A 12,019-nucleotide genomic window follows, 5' to 3' on the forward strand; every position below is an offset into this window, starting at 1 on the left:
GATAAGCCCATCCCCATTTGGTCCTATGTTGACTTGTTTACTTCCAGCAAAGGAGGATTTCCATGGCTGTTTTCTCAGAGACCGCTGATGTTCAGTGATCAATGCGAATAGAAATTAAGCCTCCTCTCTCTAGCATTTAACCTATTAAATTCTAAACACTTATAAATGCCAGCACAGAGGAAAGGGAAACATCAGTAAACGAATTGTATCAGAAAAAAAGTTCGTAAAGGTACCAGTTCTCTGGTGGTTTTGAGCATAAGCACTGTGACCCCCAGTGGTCACAGTGTGGACAAGCATAGGAGCTGAGACTGGGAGAAAGCAGTTGGACCTTAATGGTTTACCGCACATCCTGAGGCAAGAGAGGCCAACAGCACACCGGGCCAGGAGTGAAAATGGCCCCTGGTAACACCCAAGTAGTGATCCAGAGCAAACAACAAGAAGTTGACTGCACTTGGCTGAGAGGTTGCTCAGTGGTTGAAAGCATTTGCCATTCAAATGTGAAGACTAGAGTTCTGATTCCCACACCCATATAAACGGCAAGTACACCTATGACAGCTTTGGAAGACAGACGGGATCCCCAGACCAAGCCGGCTAGTGAGACCAGCCATGGCAGTGGACCATTGGGTTCAAAGGCAGAAGAACCATTGAAGTTGATTCCCAACATCAATTTTAGGCCTCCACATACAGGCACACGCCCATGATTGTTCATACACACGTACATGTGAAAATGAAAATGAAAAAAAAATTTTTTTAAATTATAATAATAAGGAGGTAGAAACTCCTATGTATTTCTCTAGTTTACCAGTACTTGCACAGACCACGAACCAGCAAACGGCACCATCCGTGTAGCATGTACAAGAAATACATCATTTCACAACCAATTGCAGTTTTAATCTATCTTCAGTGTCCCACCCTCACATTTCTGAAGATATTTCCCCTCAACTTCAGATCATCACTTATAAACGCCCTGTGCAGTGCCCGAATCCATCCTGCTTCCACATACTGAAGAAGGCCATGTTTAAGGCGTGAGGTAATTCTTTCCTGGGATGCTAGCCAAAAACCATGTTAGGTTTCCTTTGTTGGGTTTCTTCAGGTTAGATTCAAGTTGGAAGATATCAAACTGCTGTGTTTATTTACTTTGACACTCAAAAATCATTTCGCTTGCTGCAGAGCGCAAGTGTGATTTAAACATCTGTTGCTGGAACATGCGTGTTGCCTGAGGTCCTACCCACTGGCACAGTAATGCGAACTCCCCCAAAATAAACACACAGTGCACACTCTGAACACATTTGTACCACACGTTGGAAACCAAAGGAACAGATTTCCGTTTGGATCATACATAAATGTATCATTTCCCTGGAAAACAAGACTCAGCCAATTTGTCAAAATTATTGGGTTCAAAGTAGGAAGTCCTTTTTACTTCAACTTGCTGGATTTAAGCTGTTTGGACTTCATACACTGGAGCTTTAAACGGCTTTCATATGCAGATTGTCATTCAGAAAACAAGGGCTCGAAGCACCTGCTTTAGATGGATCCCTAAGTCCTCAGGGGGAGCACTAACTCCCAGAGCCCCCGCTCTGTCCCACCAGATCAGCTCCCACTTCCTGCTTGTTCCCTTCTGTTCCCAGAATTCACTCCATGCCAGCCACCTTCTTCGCACATTTCTAGGATTCCAATCAAATCTGATCGCAAATTAAACACACACGACTTTAACTGAGTTTGAGCTTTATGTTCAACCTTGACACCAAAATGCTGCCTTATGAAGATTGTGAACTTACACCAGGCAGGTTCCCGATGCCGGGGACCTGTGCAGGGGCAGAATTTTTAACTTGACAAAGCTGGCAGGTAGCTGCTCTTGACCTCATTCACCATCACTGGGTCTGAGAAAGGGGCTTTGCTGACACCTCACCGGCTGCCTCAGTCTTCATCTTCAAAGGGGAAGATGTGCTTTAACAGTTAATGAGCAGCAGGCATGATTCCCTTGATTGTTCTATCTCGCTTTAATAAGAAGAACAGGAGCGTTGAGTACGCAATGGTAAATCCTCTCAACGCAGAGCCCTGGAAGATCTCCTTCCTTTACAAGAAAAGTGATTCCGCAGACATGCCTGAATAAAAGAGAGAAATTTTCAATTGTCTGAAAGGGGTGGGGGGAAGTCTGTTTAGTCACTGAACCAGAAACAGCGAGTACTTGAAGAAACAGAATCTTGTCAGCTTTCAAAGTGTTGTTAACTGCTCCACTGAGCTCTGTGTTAAAAATCAAATTTTAAGCCTCTGTTCTTCCTGCCATTCACTGCAGAAAGAAAAATACTCATAAAAGCACTCTAATTCTTTCCAACGAAAGTACCAGAGCCATATGGGGTCCATATTTGAATTTAAATGCATTTTATGCTTTAGCATTTTATTCTCGTCATTATCCACAGAGTTATGGATTTGCTTATTATTACTGGCTTATGTGTTCAGATTTGGGGGTACTGTGTGGCATTTCATGTTTAATAAAATCTGGAAATATCCAGTACTGTATCACTTATTTTTCTCATTGCTGGGAGAAGCAACCTGAGGGTCGGCTTTGGCTCATTGTTCAATAGCTAGTCACAGGGGGGAAGGCGTGGCAGCCGGAGGGTGGGGCCGCTGGCATGTTGCGCCCTGCATCCGCAGTAATGGTCACCCCCACAGTCAGGAGGCAGAGAGAGACAGAGAGCGCCGGTGCTCTTCTGTGTTCTCCTCTTTATGGACTCTGGGACCCCCAGCCCATGGAATGGCGCCACCTGGGTGTAGGGTGGGTCTTCCCGCCTCCATTAACCCAGGCAGGAAAACAATCATGAATGTGCCAGCAGTTTGTCTCCTAGGTGACTCTAGATCCCGCCGGGCTGGTGTCCACATCCCCAGTGCTCTGCACACTATCAAATGCTGTCCTGCCACCCTCTCTCCAGCCCCTGCGGAGCACCAGACCCTGCGGGCAGCATCCAAGCAGGATCTTTACCTCTTGTCCCTGCTGGTGCTCACAGCCCCATTCCTGGCTTTCCCCAGTTCTAATGCATTGCTCCCTCTTCCTAGTGTGTAGATCTTCGCCACTGCGTGACAAGCACATATCTGTGTTCACTTTCTCCTCACTCTAAAGTGATTCTTTTGTGGTTGCAATTTTATTTTTTTTCCTCCTTTGTTTTATTCACTTTACGTCCTTGTAGTCCCTTCCCTCCTTCCCTCCTTCCCTCCTTCCCTCCTTCCCCTCTTCTCAGAAAAGGGAGGCCCCTTTCCCGTACCCCAGCTCATCAAGTTGCATCAGGGCTGAATGTGTCCTTTTCCCCTGTGGCCCGTCAAGGCACTCCTGCCAGGGGAAAGTGAGCTAAAATCTAGCAAGGGAGTCTGTGTCTGATGCAGTTCCCACCTCCCTTACTAGACAACCCACTTGAAGCCTAAGCATCCCATAGGCTACACCTTTGAGAGGGTCTAGGTCTTGTTCATGCATGGTCCTCGGTTGATGCTTCAGTCTCACCTAACCCCTCTGGGCCCTGGTTAGATGGCTTTGTAGTTTTTCTTGTGGCACTCCTGTCACTTCTGGGTCTTTTTATTTTTCTTCCCACTCTTCCCCCAAGACTCCCCGCACATCGCCCAATGTTGGCTGTGAGTCTCAACATCTGTTTTGAGGCTCTGCCCAGCAGAGCCTCTCAGAGGACATCTCTGACAGGCTCCTGTCTGCAAGCCTGGCAGAGCATCTTTCATGGTGTCAACGGCTGGCACTCTCTGATGGGGTGGGTCTTTGGTTGGGCCAGGCATTAGTTGGGCATTCCCGCAGTCTATGCTCTATCTGCTCTAGCTTTACCCCTGAATATCTCATAGGCATGGTAAATTTTTGAATAAAGATTTTGTGGGAGGGTTGGTGTTCCCCGCCTTTTACTAGAAGACTAATCTAGTTAGAGGATGTCCTCTTCATTCTCTATATCTCTGCTACTAGGAGTCTCTGCTTAAACACCAATAAACAAAATAATCCAATTAAAAAAATGGGGCATAGAACCTAACACAGAATTCTCTCCAGAAGAATCTCAATGGTTTGAACACAGGGGTCTTTCCAGAGACTCATACTCCAACCAAGTACCATACATGGAGATAACCTAGAACCCCTGCATAGATGTAGCCCATGGCAGTTCAGTGTCCAAGTGGGTTCCATAGTAATGGGAAGAGGGACTGCCTCTGACATAAACTGATTAGCCTGCTCTCTGAACACCTCCCCCTGAGGGGGGAGCAGCCTTACCAGGCCACAGAAGATGACAATGCATCCACTCCTGATGAGATCTGATAGAGTAAGATCAGAAGGAAGGAGAGGAAGACCTCCCCTATCAGTGGACTTGGGGAGGGGCACACATGAAGAAGGGGGAAGGAAGGTGGGATTAGGAGGGGAGGTGGGAAGGGCTTAGGGGGGGATACAAAGTGAATAAAGTGTAATTAATAAAAGTTAAAAGAGAGAGAGAGAGAGAAGTGCTTAAAGAAATGCTCAAAGGCCTTAGCCGCCAGGGAAATGCAAATCGAAATAACTCTAAGATCCCATTTCACACCAGTCAGAATGGCTAATATAAAAATCTCAAGTGACAGCACATGCTGGAGAGGGTGTGGAGAAAGGGAAACCCTTCTCTATTGCTGCTGGGAGTGTAAACCTGTACAACCACTTTGAAAATCAATCTAGAGTGATTCGTAAGTTCATAGCTACTAGAAATTTGTACATCATCACTATGAAATTACTTTTTAACATCATAAAATACATATAACATGTTTCTAGTGTTCTAATCATGTTTCTCATACTACAGACAAAAGTTATAAGGAAGAGAATTTACCTAATATCAAAATCCAACAACACTTGTAAAACCAAGACCATCACCTAGAGCTAGTAACTATGCCCCAGCTTCTTTAGTCTCTTGCTTCTGCATCAAAGTATTTGTTTAGAAAAACAAGAGAATTTTATTAACAAGAAAATTGATGTAACTGAAGATTAACAAAAATACCCACAATGGTAACAAATATATGTAAGAAAACACTTGAGTTTTGCATAGAATTTTTAAATACTCCAATTGGTCCCCTTCTGAGGGAAACAGCTGCATAATTTACATGGTTTACCGGGTTCATTTAGATGATTTTTCTTTGATACTTTTCATCATCATCTCTCTCTCTCTCTCTGCAAACATCTCTCTTATATCATGAATCATTTCCCCAGCATCATTGAATTGTATTTATCTCTAAGCCACTGAGTTTCTTTAGAGTCATTTCTGTAAGTGTTCTTAAGCACACTAGATTTCAACCTCAGGGCCTGCTGTATGCTACAAGCATATTCTGCCTTGAGCTCAACCCCGCCCTGCCCTGAATCCTTCATCAGTATCCTTTCTTCTCTGTTGCTAGAGTTCCCACCTCCCTTTGGAGGGAGCATAGTCCTGTGTTCTTCATGCTTCGTATGTGGCAAAATCGATCAGTGTGCACCTGATGAGTCCCTAGCATGCACAGCTGTATAACGTAGCTTTCATGGTAGAAATCTCTCTCCTGCGGGCATGTCTTAATAGGTTGGTTCAGTTGGTTCTGCAGTTCCATCTGGTTACCATGGTGTGGCTTTGAATCATTTCCTCAACTAAAACCAGTGTCTTTGGACATTGTACATATAATGGTAAATTCAGGGCCTCTTCTAAAGTCAAGAGTGGAACATTTACTAACTCAATTAGATAATATACACAGTTAGAGATGTATCCAGAACTGGGAATATATTATCCACCATGTATATATTTCAGACTGGAGATGTGGTGGACATGGAACATGAACACAGGAAGAAGAACTGAGTACCAGGGAAAGTAGAGCTATTGGCAGAGAGCACAAGGCAAAGGCATCTATGGTTGTAACCTCAGTACTGTTAGGAGAAGCCAGTAGAAGGCTGCCCTTAGGGACCCTAGCAGTGTAGGTGGGAAGCTGAGGTTGTAGCTCCCAGTGCATTTTCTTCCTCTCTCCTGCTGCTGCCCAAGATCCCTGTACTGTCTAGGAGACCCATTTCTCCCTTCGCTCCAGTACTGGCCCTCAGACTCCCACCTGGGAATGCCAAAATGCACAGCTTCCTTTGCTGCTTGCTTTGACTCTTCTCTGTAGAGGAGGCAAACACTGGTCCTTTCTGTTCAGTCATCTTTCTCTGGTGAAAGCAAAAGCAGGTAACAAGTCATGATTCAACAGGATATAGCTTATCCACATATGCTTATAAGATGGATAAACTGAAAGCAAAATATATAAAATATCACAAGTGTGTGAAAGGAGGCATCACACATACTTGTAAAGCTAGTAAAATTAAATCTTAAAAAAAGGCTATAGAGATCGATTCATATTTTAGACAAACCCAATCTGGAGGTAAGAATGCCAGATAGACGGGTCTGATGCTCTTTGGGTGGATGACACCTAAATGAACATCAGTACAAAGTCCCAATTTATTTCTAATATCAGAGATCAGACCTCTACTCTTGCCTGATGCGTCTAAAACAAAAAGGGGGAACTGTAGAGAGCTGCGGAATGCTATGCCTTAAAGATGGAGCTGGTTTCCGCCTTCCACCTTCCCGATGGTGAGTGCTCTCTGTCACGGACAACTCCACATTTGGCTAAGGCTGAGGATCTGGCTTGCTTCCATGTATGTGAACCTATCTGCATTGCCCACGTGGCATGCTGGGGCTGGCTACCCAGAGGCTATTTAAGCTGTGGGCTGGCTTTCCCCAGGGTCAGATGATTGTTCAAGGTTCCTGAATAAACTGCATTGAAAAAAAAAGAAGAAAAAAAAAAAAGAATGCCAGATAGAAGCTATAGAAAAAGTTAGATGAGAATCAATTAGGTTTGAACTAAATCAAACAATATGTAAAAGAGGGAGGAACCATGTTGGAGGATAAATCCAGGTTGATATTTAGGAACTAAAACAGGATGAGATATTGTTAACTTTGAGGAAGCACAAAAGAGAACTAAACAAAGAGGAAACTTAAACCTATTTTCAGCCTGACACCTCATGAACCATTTTTGCTTGCTGATGGAAAGTATGTTTATTTCTCAGAATGCATGGCTAGTTTTAAATATATTTTAGTATTGAGATTCAGTAGTCCAATTATTGTGGGTGTTATGGATCAGATTATGAGTTTTCAGAAGTGTAATATTTCACCTACATTTCTTTTTTATCATTACTTTTCTGTTTTGCTTCATTTGATTTGGAAAAGAGCAGCAGCCTGCTTGCTCGTTGCCATTTCAGTTCAGTGTCAATGTCCACTTCAAGGCACTTCCCATTTTCTTGGAACAAAGCCTTTCCTGGGACTAGGGATGGTTGTTAGTGACCACGTGGAAGGGAAAGGGTAAGATCAGAGGCCAAATGGACAAGAAACAGCTGGAAACCATTGCAAAAAGCTATAGAATGAAAGCAATAAGGAATGGGAGTAAGAGCATGACTAAGGTTTGACATCCAACACCAAAGAATGTTCCAGAAGTTCTGAATTGTGTCTGCCGGAATAACAGCATTGCAAGGCAACAATTTCTTTTTGTTTCAGTATGTCCAGAAGGAGAGGCAACTATCACACACACACACACACACACAGAGAGAGAGAGAGAGAGAGAGAGAGAGAGAGAGAGAGAGAGACTGAATGAAAACAGCAGCAGTCCTCCGCAAAGATGGACATCTCCCTGTTCAAAGGCTTCTTTTGACCTGAGATGGCACCAACTTGCCGATTTGTTGATTTAGCATTCTGATGTCTGATGGCCAGTTTGAGAACACTGGTTCAGACCAGTTGGAAACCATAGTACTTTCTCCGCATCCAGGAGTCCAGGGATTCATGATGTTCAGTTGCTCTTCAGAATAATTCCCCACTATTTTGTGAAATTACTTCTCCAATTTCTTAGTATCTCCAACAGCAACAGAACATTATGTGCCAAGACACAATAACTTCCTGCCGGATACCACCAAAGGAAAATAATAGTATCATGAATATTCACATAGGAAAATATGAATTTCGGTTTTTTTGCAGATATGGTCCAAACACCTTAGAAACCACATTTTCTTCCAAGCTTTCCACACTCACCAATCTGGGTGTCTTGCTCCTTCTGATGTAGCGATGGACCATGGCCCAGCAACTGGACAAAAAGATGGCATTTTTCCACCAAATCTCTAAACTTTCCATTTTAATAATGAGTGATAAAATACCCTGGAAAAGGCAACTTATGGTAACATGGTTTGTTCTGGCTCATGGTTCAAGGTACAGGCCATGATGGAGTGGGGGAGTTGAGGCAAGAGAAACATGAAGCAGCTGGTCACATAACAACAGAATCAGGAACAGAGAGCATGCTACTGCTGGGTTCCCATCCTCCACTTAAGCAGTGCAGGATCCCAGCTAGGGAATGGCACCACCCACAGTGGGTGGGCCTTTCCTGCTGCCTTTAAAAATTAAGATGATTTTCTACTGTACCCCAGGTGGTTTTAGATTCTGTCAAGCTGGCAAAATCAACCGTGGAAGATAAAGGATACTTCAGTGGTTTATGATGGCTGACATGAGCTTCAGAGCCTCCAGCAATAAAGAAAGGCCTTCTCTGGGTTGACAAGAATTTTTGTATAGTGTTCTTTGGATCAGTACTTATCACTTAGTTCCCTTGTTTAATAGTTACAACTTCTAAATTCGTTGGCAATCTTATTAATAAAACTTCTCTACCTCTACGTTCATGTATTGTTAGAAAGTACATATTCCCTCAAGAAAAATAGCCACAGATAACCACATGATGGGTTTCATGTCTGTTTTTAAAATATTTTTATTAATTACTAAAATTTTTCATATATATCATATTCATATCACTTTTATTATGTCACTCGACCTACTCCTTGTCTTAACTTCTCCAAGATCCACACACAACTTTAGTCTCTTCAGGTCTGTTTTGTTGTTGCTGTTGTTGCTGTTGTTGTTGTGGGTTTTGGTTGGTTGGTTGGTTGGTTGGTTGGTTGGTTGGTTGGTTGAAGGTTTGTTGTTGTTGTTGTGTTATTGTTGTTTTGGTTTTCAGTTTGTGTGTGTGTATGTATGTGTGTGTGTGTGTGTGTGTGTGTGTTTTCTGCCCAAATACCCTTGGGCAAGGAAACATCCACTGGAGCCTGTTCAACCTACAAGAGCCACAACCATTCAAGAGAACCAACTCTCCCTCTTCTAAAAGCCATCAACTGTCCATAGCTCCTCACCTAGATATGGAACCTCACGATCACCTCCCCCACTTCTTTCTGCATTGACTGGCTGGGTTCTATGCCGGTCTTGCACAAGCAACCATAGCTTATATGAGTTCATGAGTATAGAAGTCCTATCATGTTCAGAAGACACTGTTTCACTCCAATTCTCCTCACCCTCTGGCTCTTACAATTTTTCCATACCCTCTTCAGTAATGGTCCCTGAGCCTTGATGTCTGTAGATTGGAATATGGATGTCCCATTTGTAGCTAAGCATACACTAACACTTGTTCTCTGCACCTTGATCAATGTGATTTTCTGTATTAACCACCAAATACTGCACAAAGATCCTTTGTTTATGAGGTCTGAGGGCTACACTAAGAAAAGAGATACAAATTTAGGGAGCAGTTTGATACTTTAATAGAATAATAATAGCAAGTTCACACGTTGGGCCTATGAGTGCCTCAGTCATGGGTTCTTGATGAGATTTGCAGTAACAGTTTCTTCCTATGTAGCAAGGTTTAAATGTGATAAGAAAGCAATGTGTCACCTGCATAATACTTGTGCCACTATTGCACTATGAGTATACTTCCATGCCAATCACTGTTGTGTCTCACAGAGTTCACAGTTGGGTAAGAAGATCCGTTCAATTTTAATACTCGTAAGAATGATCTGTGTGGTGGTTTGAATAAGAATAGTCCCCATGAATGTTTATTCATGAAGAAGCAGCACTCTTTGAGAAGGATTAGAAGGATTAGGAGGTGTGGCCTTGATGGCAGAAGTGTATGACAGGGAGTGGGCTTTTAGGTTTCAAAGGCTCATGCAAGGCCCATTCTCCCTCTCTCTCTCTTTCTCAATCTCTTTCCCTCTCTCTCACCCCCCTCCCTCCCTCTCTTTTTCTTTCCTCTCTGCCTGTGGATCAGTTTGTAGCTGCTTCAGCACCATGAGTGTTGCCATGCTCCTGCCATGATGATAATGGACAAAACCTCTGAACTGTAAGCAAGCCTCCAAGTAAATGTTTTCTTCCATAAGAGTTACAGGCTGTCTCTCCACAACCATAGAACAGTGACTAAGACAGTCTTAGCCAAGTTGCCACAATTTCAACAGTTAGAAATAGTGCTAGGGATGCCTGTGGTTCTCTAACTTACCATGTTAACTCTCTTATAAAGATTCCAGATTCTTTTCTAAAAAAACAAATAGTATCTGATTTCTCTGGTACTTTCACATAAATGAAGAATTCCAGTTAAAATTTATCACATGTCTACTATGTACCAAATCCCAGGGATACAGAGTTTTGAGTCTTAGTTTTGGTTTTTCATAATGAATGGTACTACTTGAGTCAACTCTTATAAAAAGTCTATGAGGCAAAGAAAAGAAATACCTTGTCACAAGGTTAGAGAACTGTGCTTTGACAAAGTTACTAATTTATCCAGTACCAAAAGCCAACAAATACTAAAGCTAGGATTTGAACCCAAGCCCAAACCTATACAAACCACATTGCCTCCTATTTTGAGCTATACTACATATATAAAATTTATTTGTTTTCCAGTAGCTTTCTCTAGCAGAATTCAAAAAGTTTTCCTATTAATCCATATAAAATTTATCATGAAATCACAAATATGTTGGCTTCTATATTTATCATCTACACCAACCAGTAAACAGTAACCTCTGAGATGCTGAGACCCTGATCATGTTTTGCATCTCTTTATCCCAAGCACCTAGACAAGATAACAGACACTCCATAAATCTTTGTAGAAAATAAAAATTAAGTAGATAGAACCCTCATTGAAGTTAACCAACTGATAGGTTCCTGAACATGGTGTATTATGTTGTCCTTCTCCCTTATTTTGAAGTCCTGGAAAGATCATAAATATTTTCTCCCCATCCAAGCTAAACAGTCAATAACAACGAAGTACCTCTCTCTGGGAGTAGTTCCTGTCCATAATGAAAACCTAAGTCTCCTTTGTCTCTGAATTAACAGTTTGTTTCCTGTTTCAGTTACTGGTCCTTGGTTGGTTACTACTTTTATGTATAGTTTCCCTTATGAGTGTGGATGAATTGTTCTTTTCTTCCTCTCTAAGTTTTCGAAAAAAAATGCAGAAAAGGGCTGAGGATGTAGCTCAGCTGTCACTGTTTGTCTATTCTTCATCAGTCTCTGGCTTCCGTCTACAGCACTAAATAGACCAGGGTGGTGGCTAATGCCTATAACCCCAGATACAAGGGGAGGCATCAGGATCAAAAGTTCAAGGTCATCCTTGGCTATATTTCAAATTCAAGGTCAGTTTGGGATATAGGAGCCCTTGTGTAAAAAGAGGAGGAGGAATATGAAGAAAACACTACATGTTACAATTCCTAATCTTCCCAATCAAAGAATTAGCATTTGTTATAACAAAGTATAAAATGTACTTGAGGAAATGAGTGGCTTGGTGAATTCTCAGAGAACATGGGAATGTTCTGGTATAGGATTAAAGAGAAGCACCGAATATTGCCCTCACAGAGACAGGCTGTGTCAGGTAGTGAAGTGGGGGGCATTGGCTGTCAGGGATACAAGTGAAATTTAGCAGTCACTTTTGTTTAAAAAAGTTATAATCCCAAAAGGAGTGAGAGAAAAGAGCAGCAGGTGGGACCAAGTGGTGTCTTTGGTTCCTTTCCCAAGCAGAGTCTCCACACTTCCCCAAATCCAGCACTTAACTGCTAAGGAAGAGGGTGGCAGTCTGGAACAGAACTTGCTCCTTGGGTCTTACTTCCTCCTTTCCCCTAAGCTTTCTAGTGCTGGCTACAAGCAAAGACACAGAACAGAAGCAAACAAAATGCCAATGGGATTTCCAGAAAACT

This window comes from Meriones unguiculatus, chromosome 2, assembly GCF_030254825.1.
Source record: "Meriones unguiculatus strain TT.TT164.6M chromosome 2, Bangor_MerUng_6.1, whole genome shotgun sequence".
NCBI lineage: Eukaryota > Metazoa > Chordata > Mammalia > Rodentia > Muridae > Meriones > Meriones unguiculatus.